At 39.2% G+C, this 17,634-nt stretch overlaps 1 protein-coding gene across 2 annotated transcripts in view; it reads left to right on the forward strand.

The window, feature by feature from the left end:
* Positions 1-6,528: 6,528 nt before the first annotated feature.
* Mip (Myoinhibiting peptide precursor) overlaps positions 6,529-17,634 on the forward strand; it is a 153,996-nt gene continuing 142,890 nt past the window's right edge. The window contains exon 1 of one of the 2 annotated variants that reach the window (XM_053783982.2): positions 6,529-6,744. The gene's annotated coding sequence lies outside the window, so the exon portion shown is untranslated. The remainder of the gene's footprint in view (positions 6,745-17,634) is intronic. The other variant, XR_008407793.2, reaches the window with a different exon arrangement.

Here is a 17,634-nt window from a genome sequence, read left to right on the forward strand (position 1 = left end):
CAACACAAGGGGCTCTTGAGAGTTAGTTAACTGTAGTTTCTGCACCTGATTAAACACATGCACTTAGATTTAACAAGTGTTTTAGATAACACTAAATAATAATAATAATAGTAATAATAATAATAATATAATAATAATAATAATCAAACTACTACTACTACTACTACTACTACTACCACTAATAATAATAATAATAATAATAATAATAATAATAATAATAATAATAATAATAATAATAATAATACAGTAATTGTAATGATCAAGTAGGCACAGATATTCTAAATGTTTCAAAGAAAACTAGTATGAGAACAGAGGGTAAAGTATCTTGAGAGGTTATTTAAAGTCTCCGAACCTGACGACACTAGTGGTAGTGGAATGAAGATGATGTAATCAGTCCATCAATCTTGGAGAAATAGTATATGAGGGGATCAGTCCCTCAGCCTGGAGAAGAGTTCAGCTTCATGTTCTGGAACTATATGAAGCTGAGGAACTGATCCCCACATATACTATTTCTCCAATGTTGGACTGATTACATTATCTTCATTTTCACTCCTGCATCTGTTGCTTGTATATCTGACTGAAGAAACCAACTGTGTAGGTGAAACATTTCAGCAATAAAAATACCCAACTGTTACAAATGTGTCTTAATCACCAATTTGTCGGTATTTTGTACTATTTTCAACACAGACTATATACCGGACGCCTCGAACATTGCTCTTGTAACCGACAAAACTATTGATCACATATAGGTAATCACCCACTACGCACGCCACCATCGTTGGAACACAGAGATCAATATATCACGAAGGATTTTGGGAATTTAGTAGAAAAATTAATAGTTTCAAATTGTATATCGGGTCAGAGTGACACTATAACAGCTAGGAATAAAAGGAAATAAAATGTATTGGGAGAACAATCCAGATATTTGAGAATAATAGAAAGGACAAAGGTAATAAAAATACGCTTCAAAAAGTTAACTCTAATGCAAGACCCATCGAAAGAAGATAAAATCAAAATAAACACACTGAAAGGATCAAAACATTTGAAAAAAAAATAGTATTTCTTTTTTCTAGATACTCCAAGGATATACATACCAGGTGTATATTTTCAATGTATATGTGCTATGTTTATTTTAATTCCTATATTTAGGATTAGCAGGCATTGTACTTCCCATTTCCAGGACTCAAGTCGGGCTAACCGGTTTCCCTGAATCCCTTCACAAAATATTACCCTGCTCACACTCCAACAGCTCGTCAGGTTCCAAAAAACCATTCGTCTCCATTCACTTCTAACACGCTCACCCACGTTTGCTGAAAGTCCAAGCTCCTCGCCCACAAAACCTCCTTTACCTCCCTCCCTCCAACCTTTTCGAGGACGACCTCTATCCCGCCTTCCTTTAAAGGAGGGGTTTGGAATATTGGCAGTTTGGAGGGACATCTAAACTGTCGTATCTGAGCGCCTCTGCAAAAGACAGTGATTATGTATGAGTGATGGTGAAAGTGTTGAATAATGAAAGTTTTTCCTGTCTTTTTGGGGTTTTCTTTCTTTTTGGGTCACCCTGCCTCGGTGGGAAACAGCCAACATGTCAAAAAATAAAATTAAGATTAGAGTAACTTTGATGGCGTCCTGGCGATGTGCAGCCAAAATGACTTCTGAAAACGATAGGTTTTAAAGCTAATAAAACAGGTCATTAATAAGACTAAATCAGATTTATAAAGCAATAATTCATAACATCGAAACAAGAATACAGAGAAACAGACCAAAGTAAGATGAAAACAATCAGAATGGGTAGGGAGAGATAGACAGAGTTATAAAGATTTCATGTATAAACACTGATGAGAAGGCGCTGGACAGGCACCTAAAGTCAGTACCTGACCAGCCGGGCTGTGGTTCGTTCGTCGGTTTGCGTGCGGTCAACAGTAACATCTTGATTGATCAGGCCCTGATCCACCATGAAGCCTTGTCATAGACCGGGCCGCGGGGGCGTTGACCCCCGAAACCCTCTCCAGATATACTCCAGATCATTTTTTAAAAGTCAACAGCTATAATTTATTACAAGTTAAATAAAATCAGACATCGTGGGCTACAATACAACCAGTTTAAATGAGGTCAGATTTGGATTCAAGCGGCGTAATGCCACTGATGAATCTTTATTAAGTAGCGACTTGTTAAAACCTTCAGAGCGAAACGTTGTCTCCATGAAGGTGAGTTTTACAACATATTTTTCTTCTTCACTGAGGTGAAGTCTGGCGGAAAGTACAGTACTTAGTACACAATGTTATAAAATAGTTATAATCCTAACCATAATTTTTAAAGGAGTGAACCGGTAAGCCAGCGGAAGGCCTCGGTCAAATGACCAAAAGCTCCAGCGGCGGGTCATCATATAACTAAGACCCGCGTCAGGACACACTTGTCTTGTTTCCTGACAAAACTTACCTAACCTAACTTAGTACTGAGGAGGCATAGTTGCCTTACCTAAATAATATCCCTATTTCCCAAAATTTATAATACAAATAAATAACATCACAAAATTTATAATACAAATAAATAACATCCCAAAATTTATAATACAAATAAATAACATCCCAAAATTTATAATACAAAACACATGACAAAATTTTAACGAGAGACTCTTATAATAAAACCAGGAATAATATTACAAGTAAAAGCATGAACTACACTACTTACCAACACACGTAAGATAATAATAATTTAACAAACGAGGACTGATCTACGTATTAAATTTCTCGTTGAAAAGCCACCAGAAGAAAGCGAAAATAATCCTAATCTGGGATCTCGGTCACAATAAAAGTCGTAAAGTAAAAGGACACAAGTGCAACTAATGTGACATTTATTGTGGCAACGTAATGGCTTGATAAAGCTCCTGGAGAGCGAAACGTTGCCACAATAAATGTCACATTAGTTGCACTTGTGTCCTTTTACTTTACATATTGTCGGTAATTCTACCAACTTTATCACAATAAAAGTCGTCTGGATGATCAGTCAGGTTCAAACAAAACACAAAATTTCAACCACAATTTCTAAAGAGATAAAAGTGTTATTTTTGAGGTAAGTAAATAGACGCATGTGCAGCCAGGTTATTTAGTGTGGCTACGTTTCGATCATTAGGAGCTTTGTCGAGGTAGTGCAAACAGTAACATTCATGGACACAGGTTTCCGTTTCTTATTCCCAACAGAGGACAACGGTAGGACCTCTGTTGATGGTTAATGTTCTACCAACTTGCTACCTGTATAAGTAAGACAGATTTCTGTTTTTTTTCGCTTAAAGGGAACATGCGAACATTGGTAAGAGAAAAAAAACACATCTTGACAAATTTGTTACCTATACTCACCTTGATGAACGTTTCTAATTCACACAGATGTTCTCCAGAATGGATAAAAAAATGTGCGAAATAGTTAATAAAAGCCATTATAAATTCCCATGGAAATAAATGGTATAAAATACCGACACAATGGAAATATAAACACAAATGCAGTATAATGTGATCCTTTATTGACAATGTTTCACCCACACAGTGGGCTTTTTCAAGTCACAAACGGATCTACCTGGGATTGGAAGGCACGGGAGTATTTATAGTCATGTTCAGAATGTTGAGGTCAGGTGGAGAATGCTGCATCTGATGATCTACCGGGTGGGGTTATAGAGTCTTGGGTAGCTAGGCAGGGGTATTGGACAAGTTGTGAGTAGACCTTCTGCAGTGTTCTATGTTCTTATGTGGGATAGCGATGAAGAAGTTTCTTGGCGAGTGGTTCAGCTATGTTATAGAAGCCATTGTTCTGGTTGAAATTGTTGGTTATAGAGATAAGCGATGATTCCAGGATTCTTCTGTATTGAGTGTTGTCTTCTGTGGCGATAAATCTTGAGTTTTTGTAGTTAATTAAATGGTTGTGTGAATTGCGATGTTGTACACAGGCATTCCTTGTATCGTCAGTCCTGCTTGCATATTGGTGTTCTGAAATACGTGTTTGGAGGTCTCTTGATGTTTCGCCCACATATAATTTGTTGCAGTCATTACAAGGGATTATGTATACCCCTGCAGAGGATGGAGGCTTGTCCTGTCTGCTATTGGTGATGTCCTTGATGGTCGTGGTTGTGGAGGTAGATACTTGGAATGATGTTTTGGCAAAGATGTTGGAAACATGTTTGGCAATGGAGTTGGTGGGAAGGACTATGTATCTCTTCTCGGCAGTGTCTTCTCTGGGTGTGTTGAAGATGTTTAATGCCCGCCGTCTGCAGTCTCTGATGAAGTGACGAGGATAGTGGAGTTTAGAAAATACTTGTTCAATTATAGTGCATTCTTCCTCAAGGAACTCGTTGCTGCAGATTCTGAGTGCACGCAGGAAGAAGCCTATAATTACACCACGTTTGGTTTTGGTGTCGTGGTGAGAGTAGAAGTGGAGAAGATCTTTTTGGTTGGTGGGTTTTCGATAGACTTTAAAACGAAGTTCGTGGTCAGCTTTGCAGAGCAGAACATCAAGGAAAGGAAGAGTGTTGTCGACTTCTTCTTCAAGTGTGAACTGGATTGAAGGCTCGACCTGGTTGAGCTTGTCTTGGAGAGCTTGAAGGTTGAAGCGTTTAGGAGTTATGAGGAGAATGTCGTCAACATAACGGAGCCAGGCTTCTAGATGTTCCATGTATAGGTTCGCCAGGACTGCACTGAGTGGCGAACCCATGGGTAGTCCAAAAGTCTGCTGAAAGAGGTGATTTTCGAAAGAGAAACACGTAAAGCCAACACATAGTTCAACAAGGTCGATGAAATCGCTGGCTGGAATGGGAAGATCAAGTGAATCGTCAATTTTCCTGCGCAAGAGATCGATGGCTTGTGTAGTAGGTACTTTGGTGAATAGGGAAGTCACGTCAAGGCTGGAAAGTTTCTTGTTCCTGATGTTGATGTTGCGAATGCGATTGAGAAGATTACCTGAGTGTTTGAGATGTGCTGGACTGATAGTGCCCAAGAGTTTAGAACATAGAACACTGCAGAAGGTCTACTCGCAACTTGTCCAATACCCCTGCCTAGCTACCCAAGACTCTATAACCCCACCCGGTAGATCATCAGATGCAGCATTCTCCACCTGACCTCAACATTCTGAACATGACTATAAATACTCCCGTGCCTTCCAACCCCAGGTAGATCCGTGTGTGACTTGAAAAAGCCCACTGTGTGGGTGAAACGTTGTCAATAAAGGATCACATTATACTGCGTTTGTGTTTATATTTCCATAAATTCCCATAAAATGTTTGGATAGATTAATACAGCTACACAATAATATTAAAACTTAATGCAATTCCAGTGTAATGGTTACACAACAGACTATAATGCCGAGACCCACAAAGAATAGAGACTGTGACGAAATGTTGAAAGCTTTTTACACAGGATTATCACGTGAATACAGCAGTGTGAAATCTCTGCTATTCTGGACAACCTTGAACTAACTTTTAGATACGGATTGTGAAATCCTAGAAAAGCTGTTCATTACATACGTTAAAAACTCACCTGGGATATTCCATTGTAATGTGGTGTCTGCAAATATAAAAAGAAATCTGAAGATATGTTATAAATAAGGTCACAGTGTTAAGAGGTATGAGTGAGTTGACAGGAAATGGGAGGACATGATAACTACTTATAAGATCATAGAAAAAATGAGACACGAACAAAAGACCACAAATGTGAACTGCGAAAAAAGTGATGCTTAAAGATGTAAAATATGTATTCATGGAGGGATATATTCCTGTGAAAAGAACCAGAAGGAGGAGGAGGAGGAGGTATGTGCTGTAACCACCGGAAATTTGTTAACATAAGAATGGAAGAACACTGCAGAAGGCCTACTGGCCCATACAGGCAGGTCCTTATCAAAACCACCCCTATCCAAAGCTACCCAAGAATTTACCCCCGTACCCAATGATACCAATCAGACCCAGCCCCTCCCAGTCATATATTTGTTCAATCTCTTTTTAAAGCTACCAAAGTCCTAGCCTCAATCACCCTACTCGGAAGATTGTTCCCCGCATCCACAATGACTCGTTGCTCATGGACCAGACATAAAAGTGCCAATACTACTTGAAAACCTTGAAAACACTCCTCTAATCTCTAACAGGTAGTGACAGTGATGACTCAGAGTTCCCGCGTAACAGCAATAACACAGGACCTCGGACTTTTTCTCAAAGCGAGCTTGCTAAAGGACATGCTATAGATTTTGCTTATAGTTTACACCAGAGATAAAGAATTTGGTTAACAAATCAACGGGAACCACTGAAGATGTAACATCATGTGCATATGTCACTGCTCCAGTTCCTACAAACAGTCAATGACCAATATGTAATCGCCGAAGAGTGTGGGAGAGAGACACCCACGCAAGGGAGAGAAGAGGGGGCGTGACGGGCAAGGAGAGGATTTGAAACAGGGTGGTGGGTGATATTTAGGGGTAGGGGTGGGGGAGGGGGGTGGATTTGACGGGAATGGGAGGGGTGAGGGGATAGTAAGCCTGGCCCACAGACTATAAGAGACGGCGGAGGAGTCGGGGTCATCACTGTTGGTGGTGTGTACGTGGAATCACCTGCCTTCCCGTCACACACACTCACACGCGCGTCCGCCGAGTGCCCAGCCACACCGCACGCACACTCACTGCCTCCGTGGGATTCCACGGTGCCAACCCGTCTCTCCACACCCGACAGCCAGAGACTCAACAACTCTCGCTCTCCCAACCTCCCCGAACCCCTAACACGTGAGTACTCGACATCACACACAGGAGTCTGACTCTCATCACAAGAGCGAGGCCTCGCTGCCTCTCATCACAGGGCCTAGGCCTCGCTGCCGCTCATCATAGGAGTTAGGCTTCGCTGACTCTCATAAGAGCTAGGCCTCGTTGTCCTTGATTACACAAACCTCGGTACACTTGAAGCTGCAACATGCTGTACATTCTTCGTGGTTTCAAAGTTAAAACACTGACCTGTTTTACTTCAGGAAACACTCAGAACATCGAGTGTACTGTCTTCTGTGACTGTTGGCCTTCAATACTTAATACTGCGTAACAATGTTCAGCCGTTTCTGTTGCCTGGAAATAAATGGGAAAGGCAGGCAACAGAAGAATTTTCGGTTGCCACCAAGATTATCCGCAGGTCTCAGGGTAGGACATTAGTTGATTTCATATGTCTCAACGAGGTGGCTGAAACAATTTATAAAACCTCACCATCTGAAGATGAAGCTTAAGACTGTGTCTTGGTCCATCCTAGACCATTAACAAGTAGTGATAAGAGTCTTGAACAGACCAAGACATTGCCTCAGTTCCATCTACAATATGCGGGTTAGTTGCGATTATGTTGATTATGTTTACATAGTGGCAGAAATTATGTTGGTAATAAGGTGTGAACCTAAAAAGACGAGTTATGGTGCACGAACATGGATCAGTTATTATTAACAATGCAAGACTTGATTCTTATGACGCACCACCGACAATAGTACCTGTGTGTAGCATTAGAAATAATATTAGGAGAGAAGTAAACAATGAAAATGAATGTGAAAGGAGTGCAGTTAGAAGCCTGAGTAGATCTATAACCCACTTTGATAACATGAACGTAGATAAGTATATTTATGGAGCAATTTGCAATGTGAACAAACTGACTGATGTTGTAGTGGCCAGGCTTAGGCTTGGTTACAAGTACTTCTGGCAGTTTGGGAGACACACAGATGATAATCAAACCAAATACAAATTATATGGTCAGACATATGGTCACTGTCTTGAACACTAAGTGCTTAATTGTCCACTTATTGAGGAATATAGAGATAAACAGCATAATAACCTATGTGACATGTCAAGATATCTTATTAATAAAAATAAGATACCAGATATACTAAGCAAATTTCCTAAATTTGCTTGTAACAAATAAGTGAACTGTCGATGCAAATCCAAATGTACACCTGTTAAGCCTTTTGGGGCCTAGTTTCTAGGTCTTTTGTGTATCCATATTCTCTTGCGCTAGCGTCCAAAGGATGGATATGGGGTGCACAACAAACTAGCCACTTCGGTGGCAATATCTAAGTCGACAATGGTGATGACACTCGTTGTAGAGAAAGCCTTCATTTAGACAACTTTTCTCTCTACACAGCAAAGCGTTGTCCCAGTCACAGTTTGTTAAAACAAATACAATTTAATACACTACTTCTCTGACGTATAATAACAGTTTTCATGTAATTCATTATTCCGTAAAATAATGCGATCATTGTATATCTGTACAATTTCATTACAAAAATAGAAATTTATGCTAGAAAATAAGTGTCACTTAATTTTTTTAATAAGAAGAAATTTCGAGATTGTACGAGAACAGAAGTTGGTTTTGTACACACACACACACACACACATATATATATATATATATATATATATATATATATATATATATATGTCGTGCCGAATATGTAAAACTAGTCAATTAGCAAGAACTCATTTAAAATTAAGTCCTTTCTAAAATTTTCTCTTATAAGTTTAAAGATATATTTTTTTGATTAATGTTAATGTAAAAACTTTTAATTATGCACCAAAAGAAACTTAGAAAACTTATCTAACCTTATTATAACAAGAACAATTTATTTTAGCCTAACCCAACTAAATATATTTTAGATTTGTTTACAATAATTTGATACTAAACAAGCACAGCGAAATATATTTTTTTCGTTAGATTCAGAATGATTTTGGTGAAATTGTTGCATACACAAATTTTAGCTTGTCTTATATGGCAAGATGAACGTTGCTATTTAAGCCAAGATCGCAAGTTCTGCCTATTCGGCACGACATATATATATATATATATATATATATATATATATATATATATATATATATATATATATATATATATATATGTGTAATAAGATCACAGTAAACAGGTGATTTCCTTGATAATGTGAGTAGTCGCGAAAGCGCTTGGAATTTCTCTATCTTTCAGATAAGATACACACAAACAGGTGATTTCCTTGATAATGTGAGTAGTCGCGAAAGCGCTTGGAATTTCTCTATTCTTTCAGAGTGGTTGTTTTATATATATATATATATATATATATATATATATATATATATATATATATATATATATATATATATATATATATATATATATATATATATATATATATATCTATCAAACTTGGACACAACGAAACAGACACTATATTACTTATGCTAAGCAACACCAACGAAATTAGATTGACCCTAAATAACCTGGGCAGAGCTAAGGTGCAAAGTAAGTTAGGGCGTTACCTTAGTGTACAATGAAACTCTGCACATAACGTTAATTCAGAGATGCAGCTATGTATAGTATTTATTAATGCGAGGGCTGGCGATGGACCTGGCGGCGGGGGCGTTGACCTCATGAACACCATCCAGTTATAATAGGCTAATTTGAAAGGAGCCACTCCCATGGCAGTGAGAGTGATTCAGTAGTGGTGGAGTGTTTCAGTAGTGGGGAAGTGTTTCAGTGGTGGGGAGCGTTTCAGTGGTGGAGAGTGTTTCAGTGGTGGGGAGTGTTTCATTGGTGGGGGAGTGTTTCATTGGTGGGGGAGTGTTTCAGTGGCGGGGAGTGTTTCAGTGGTGGGGGAGTGTTTCAGTGGTGGGGGAGTTTCGGTGGTGGTAGTGGTATGTTTAGTAGGTGAAGGACTGAGTAAGGAAGTAGTTGACTGTGTCAGATGAGAGAGGAATGGTTGACTGATGTTGAAGACTTTCAGCAATGTTGGAGTTTATCCAGTGTCAGTATAGTGCACTCATTGTGCTGAGTGAAAGTTACAGACGAGATATATAATGCTGACAAATATATACAACGTCAGAAAACGTCTAGGGAAATGTTTCACCCTGTAGTTGCTTTGTTAGTCCAATGCAGAGACAGAAAGACAGGGGCACTATGTAGCAGCACGAAGGTCAGGTGTAGTGATTACATTACACATCTACAACCACTACACTAAATCTACCACCACTACACTACACTGGTGGGGTACACAATATAGTTAATTGCGTCGTCACCTGGAGATATAGAAGCTCCCTGTGCTCAGCATAACTGTATTGCCAACACAAATTACCACAGATTCTAAACAACGGGAGTCAGGTAAATCCTCTTCCTTGATGATAAGTTTGGCATCATTCCGCTTCATCAAGTGGTCGTGGCTATTTCTGTGAATAACACAGGCATTATTGTCAGTACGGCAGGCGTGTTTATGTTCACTGACACTGGTGTGTAAGTCTCAGCTGTCTCTCCTACAGATGTTTTCTCCCGTCCTCCGCATGATACTACGAGGTCCAGCTTTGGTTTCAATTAGACTTGTGGGGTTTCTTGCTGGTTATCTCCCTTTGGAAAAGCTGATAACAGTGGCATTTAGAGAAGGCATTGAAAATAATAACGTTTGATCATAGGTGCACAATGACAAGCTGACGAATAACACATGAATACTATAGATTGGAAATATTATCCACCTTGCTGTTCGGAGGATGACAAACCTATCCAGCGATCTGTCAGGCTTAAGGTTATGATGAGAAGCGAAGTGTAGTGTAGGGAAAATATGGTGAATGTAGGTATATTGCTCCTCCGGATATTCAAGGCTACATACGCTGTAGGTCCTCGGGAGGAATCCGATGACAACTCCGAGTTTTATTTTGTCGAGGTCTGAGTGTAGGTATATTTAAATAGTTGTAAAAGTTATGGTGACAGCGGCAAACTGTGGGAAAAGAAACCTGTGTGCAGTTCAGTTCATTTATTAAGAGAAATGTTTCGCCACAATTGGATTCACCTGTCCTTAGTTGCCAGTGGCGAAACGTTTCCTTAAATAAATATCCCAGAAATATACACAAGTGTCCCTATCATCATTAAATTGTCCTTATCAAATGGTTCTCGATTCACTTTAAAAGACAGTTTATTGTTAAATCTACATATTTCCTTGTTATATCTCTTATTATTCGACTGATGAAGCCCTTTGGTGAGCGAGACGTTGACTTAATAGTTGCCTAACGTAGCATACAAACACAAAACACGCGACCTTATATATTAAAAATTGAAAGTTAGAAACATACATTAAGAAAATATTTAATGTCTTATAAATACAGTGAGCATCACACGATTGAGAAACCAAAAGATCTACAGAAGCAGCTTCCGACATGCTTTAGATATCCCTAACGTCATTAAACATCTTATAGTACCTGAAAGCACCGTAAAATTACAAAAGAACTTCGATCAAATTTCGTCACCCTGAGATTTTATTTTCCCATAAAATACTCTGCTGCAGGAATAAAATAATAGTCGAAGCATTTAAGAATCATGTTACGTTTGTATTTTAAATGATCCTGTTAGAAAACCTGATGAAATGGCGTAATACTGGTGAATGTGAAGACAAAATCACAAGTTACATAACAAATTTTTACTGGGAGAAAGTTTCGCTCTGCGTTGGAGAAACACGCCAGTAAGTGGTTTTTCCGCAGCTTTTGTGCGCAAACAGAAATGACAAACAAACTAGCAAGAAACACACAAGAGAAACTTACACACACACCTTCAGAGAGTGAGATATTAGATACACGTGGAACACCGGGGTATCTTTATTTGAATTCCTGGTGATCTTGTCGGTATTGATAACCCTCACTAAGGGTGAGCAGTGAATCAGGAGAACCATGGTTGCAGTATAAGTGTTCGTCAGGAACCACTAGTTGGTGGGTTAATTGGGCTTAAAACTTATCGACTGCACAAGGGAATATGACAGCAATTTATAATATTTCCACAACAAACCTACAACCTGCAAACTGTTTAGACGGCTTTTTCTTGGGTCTTGTGCAGTTAACAATACTCCAGGACTGGCTGAGGCGTCGTCTTAAATTGCCTCTCCAAACTGGTGGCTGGCTGTCAGTTAGTAATATTGGCAGAATTACCGACAAAAATGTATGGTAAATGGACACAGCTGCAACTAATGTGACATTTTATTGTGGCAACGTTTCGCTCTCCAGGAGCTTTGTTAAGCCGCTCCTGGAGAGAGAAACGTTGCCACAATAAAATGTCACATTAGTTGCATATGTGTACAGTTGCCTGGCTGTCAATTGTTTCAGCAACGATATTGTAGCCGAGGCATATTATTCGTAATAACATGTCTTGTAAACATGTCTTCGCTACATCAATTCATCATCAACGAGTTGATGAATTGATGCATCGGCTGTCTTTTCGAATTTTCTGGTCAAAACACGCACACACTACTCAGGTCGAGGACGTCGTCATTTTCTTACCTTCAATCTCACTGCCATTAGGCAAGAGGAACGAGACGAAACTGAATGATACAAGAGGGCATTTTCGGACACGGGAACGCATTCTTGGCCAGGATGGCGCTGACTGAGTTCGTGCAGAGAACGTCTCTTGTATTCCACAACTGTATTGTTGATAAATTAGACACATATGCAACACTTGGGTATCTTTATTGAGGAGACATTTCGCCACACAGTGGCTTCATCAGTCCATACAAAGGAGAACATTGAAGAGCAGGAGGAGTTTGAGGTAATCAGTCCCTCAGCCTTGAGTCGATGTGGTCAGTCCATCAATCTTGAATCAGGCTGAGGGGCTGATTACCTCAAACTCCTCCTGTTCTTCAGTGTTCTCCTTTGTATGGACTGATGAAGCCACTGTGTGGCGAGACGTTTCCTCAATAAAGATACCGAAGTGTTGCACATGTGTCTAATTTATCAACTTGTCGGTTCTCTGAACCATTCATCTGAATTCTATTGTTAACATCTGGCCCAACTTGTGGGCATGACCTGCTCCCTCTAGTGATTCCCGCTCACCTGTGACAATATCTTTAACTGCTGAGCCTCACTCCTGCTGTATAGGCGAAACGTTTCTCCATTGTGGTTTCGTCATATAATCACTATATTAGAACTACTACTACTACTACTTCTACTACTACGCTTCTGATTTTACGACTAAGATTATAATTAATCTAGTAGTTAATAATATGATTATCCTGGTTAATATACAGACACTTTTCAACTTTCCACCTATTACTGAAAACATAATTTGTATATTACTGTGTAAATATTTCTCCTGGTGCCCAGTGTATGTCCAGCGGCTATTGTAGGACGTTGACACGTACCTGCACGCATACATTAGTAGTTAGTGATGGAGCACCTAGAGAGAACTGAGTTCATAAATGACAACCAGCACGACTTTAGACAGTGCAAATCCTGTCTCACAAACCTACTGGAGTTCTATGAAATGGTGACAGAAGTGAGGCAGGAAAGAGAAGGATGGGTAGGCTCCATTTTCTCGGAGTGTAGGAAGGTTTTTGGCACAATACTGTACAAGAGACTGGAACAAAACCTAGAGGGGCAGGCATGAATTACAGGGAAGGCACTACAATGGATCAAGGCATACCTAACAGGAAGGATACAGTGAATGATTGTCGGGAAGAGATCGCAATGGGTACATGTGACGAATGGTGATCCACAAGCTTCAGTACTACGGCCTGTACTATTTCTTGTACACGAGAATGACATGGGGTGGCAAGGAAAAGTCAGAGGTGTCCCTGTTCACAGATGTGAAACTAGTGAGGAGAATACAAGGAGATAAGGACCAGGAAAGCTTACAAATGGAACTGGACAAACTGTAAGTCTGGTCTGACCAGTGGCTACTGGAACTGAACCCACAGCAAGCACAGTTATGAAGTCTGGGGATGGGTAAAGAAGACCGCAAATGGAGTACAGGCTCGGGGGCAAAATCTGCAAACCTCACTCAAGAACTTTAGGGTGAGTATTATACCGAACATGCCTCCTGGGGCGTACATCAACCGAATAACTGCTGCAGCAACTGCGCGTCTGGCAAATCTAAGACTAGTTTTCAGAAATCTAAGCTAGGAGTTATTCACGACAAAGTATACATTGTACGTCAGGCCCATATTGGAGTATGCAGCACCAGTATGGAACCCATACGTAGAGCTATGAAGAGAAGTTAAGGGAACTCAACCTGATGACACTAGAGGAAATGAGGACTAGGAGTGATATGATAAGAACTTACAAAATACAGATTGGAATTAATAGGGATAGGAAACAGGAGCACAAGGGCACAGCTGGAGGTTGAAAATAGAGATGAGTCACAGGGATGTTAGAAAATATTTATTTAGTATTTTAGTCAGGAAGTGGAACGTCCTGGAGAATGAAGTGGTAAAGGCGGGATCGATACATAGCTTTAAGAAGAAGTACGATAAGACACATAGCCAGGAGTATTTGAACCTATTAGCGACCAGTGAAGAGACGGAGCCAGGAGCTAAAACTCAACCCCAACAACCTCATATAGGTGAATACGCGCACATTAGTAGCTAATATATATATATATATATTTTTTTTTTTTTTTTTTTTTTTCAACAAGTCGGCCGTCTCCCACCGAGGCAGGGTGACCCAAAAAAGAAAGAAAATCCCCAAAAAGAAAATACTTTCATCATCAATCAACACTTTCACCACACTCGCACATTATCACTGTTTTTGCAGAGGTGCTCAGAATACAACAGTCTAGAAGCATAAACATATAAAGATACACAACATATCCCTCCAAACTGCCAATATCCCAAACCCCTCCTTTAAAGTGCAGGCATTGTACTTCCCATTTCCAGGACTCAAGTCCGACTATATGAAAATAACCGGTTTCCCTGAATCCCTTCACTAAATATTACCCTGCTCACACTCCAACAGATCGTCAGGTCCCAAGTACCATTCGTCTCCATTCACTCCTATCTAACACGCTCACGCACGCTTGCTGGAAGTCCAAGCCCCTTACCCACAAAACCTCCTTTACCCCCTCTCTCCAACCCTTTCGAGGACGACCCCTACCCCGCCTTCCTTCCCCTATAGATTTATATGCTTTCCATGTCATTCTACTGTGATCCATTCTCTCTAAATGACCAAACCACCTCAACAACCCCTCTTCTGCCCTCTGACTAATACTTTTATTAACTCCACACCTTCTCCTAATTTCCACACTCCGAATTTTCTGCATAATATTTACACCACACATTGCCCTTAAACAGGACATCTCCGCTGCCTCCAACCGTCTCCTCGCTGCTGCATTTACCACCCAAGCTTCACACCCATATAAGAGTGTTGGTACTACTATACTTTCATACATTCCCTTCTTTGCCTCCATAGATAACGTTTTTTGACTCCACATATACCTCAACGCACCACTCACCTTTTTTCCCTCATCAATTCTATGATTAACCTCATCCTTCATAAATCCATCCGCCGACACGTCAACTCCCAAGTATCTGAAAACATTCACTTCTTCCATACTATATATATATATATATATATATATATATATATATATATATATATATATATATATATATATATATATATATATATATATATATATATATATATGCAATAAGATCACAGTAAACAGGTGATTTCAAAATATGCAAAACAACCACTCTGAAAGAATAGAGAAATTCCAAGCGCTTTCGTGACTACTCACATTATCAAGGAAGGCATATCAACTTGGTTGATATGCCTTCTCTTCTTAAGACTTTTAATATTAAAGTTGTATTCAAAAATCTTGATACAGTAAAAAAACTTTTGATTAAGAATTCCCCCTAAAATGCTGATGGATGTGTCTATAAGATTCCTTGTAAAATTTGCGATAAAGTTTATTACGGTCAAACTGGTAAAAATCTCGAACTAAGATTAAAACAACATAAATATAGCATTAGAACTGGACAAGATTCCAATGCTCTATTTATTCATGTAAGAGATTTTAACCATCCAATTGATTTTCAAAAAGTTGAGAAAGTAGTATCAAGCAAGTCCATGGTCGACAGGAATATAATTGAATCTTGTTTCATAAAAAGCAGTTTTGACAATAATATGAATATTTCCTTTGGTTTATATAAATTAGATCCATTTATAATTAATAGAATTTGGGTAGAATTTAATAATACACTGGACAAATAAATAGCTTGGGGGTGAGTTTTGCAAAGGACCTATCCAAGTTGGCTCGCCGCGCGTCACGTGTTTAACCGTTGTGGGATCTGATAGTGAGGTGCTGGCCGACCCCTTATATAGCTTCCTTGGATGCTTCACTTTCATAGTTCCTTGATAATGTGAGTAGTCACGAAAGCGCTTGGAATTTCTCTATTCTTTCAGAGTGGTTGTTTTGCATATATATATATATATATATATATATATATATATATATATATATATATATATATATATATATATATATATATATATATATATATATATATGTATATATGTATATATATATATATATATATATATATATATATATATATATATATATATATATATATATATATATATATATATATATACATGCATACATTAGTAGCTAGTGTATACGGATACATACACATGCGTTACTAGCAAGTGTACACATACATTCACTCACACTGGCAGCTAGCGTACACTTTTATATAAACACACACAAGCACACAGTCTGAAACACCCAAAAGTAAACTAGTGAGTCACACACAAGAGAAACTTACACCTTCAGAGAGTGAGGAATTAGACACATCTGGGTATCTTTATTTGAATTCCTGGTCATCTTGTCGGTATTGTATACCAATGTTGTAATGATACACCTCACAGGATGAGTGGAAGACCTACAGGAAAACCGTGGTTGTAGCACTGGTTAGTCAGGAACTTCTGGTCAGTCAGGAACCACTGGTTAGTCAGGAACCACTGGTTAGTCAGGAACTTCTGGTTAGTCAGGAACCACTGGTTAGTCAGGAACCACTGGTTAGTCAGGAATCACTGGTTAGTCAGGAACCACTGGTTAGTCAGGAACCACTGGTTAGCCAGGAACCACTGGTTAGCCAGGAACCACTGGTTAGCCAGGAACCACTGGTTAGTCAGGAACCACTGGTTAATTCAGCTTAAAGCTTACTGACTGTACGAGGGTTATTAAGGCTCCATGCTACCTATTCACCACCAGTCAAGAACACTTTAATCTTTAAAATAGGAATGCATGTTTACCGTGATATACACCACTCAGTGTATATATCCTGAGTCAGCTACTGGAATACCTGTACTTAGGAAAGATCCTACTCAAAAAAAAAAAAATCAACACATAATAATAATAATAATAATAATAATAATAATAATAATAATAATAATAATAATAATAATAATACAATATATCTTTATTTCTACACGTACATGTGCAAGGTATACAAACCTAGCTGACACGAATGACATGCAGCTACAAAAAAAGCCGGTTGTTACGCACAACATTTCAGGCAAATTAGGTCAGTTTTGTCCCAAGATGCTACCCACACCAGTCGACTAACAACCAGGTAAACATTTTACTGATGGGGAACATAGACAACCGGTGTAATGAAAAATGCCCAATGTTTCTACTCTCTCCGGGAATCGAACCCGGACCCTCGTCGTGTGAAGCGAGAGCTTTAGCCACCAGGCCACGAGGCACCAGTATACCATTACTTGCATACAGGAGAGGTGCTGTTTTGTCAGGGGAAAACCCCCTGCCACAGATGTCATGTCTCACGAAATAGTAATAACACGATTGCAAACAACCCACGGAATAGGTGGGGTTTGTACCCATGGCGAGTGAATTTTACGACTCACTCA

Source organism: Cherax quadricarinatus, chromosome 33 (assembly GCF_038502225.1).
Source record: "Cherax quadricarinatus isolate ZL_2023a chromosome 33, ASM3850222v1, whole genome shotgun sequence".
Lineage (NCBI taxonomy): Eukaryota > Metazoa > Arthropoda > Malacostraca > Decapoda > Parastacidae > Cherax > Cherax quadricarinatus.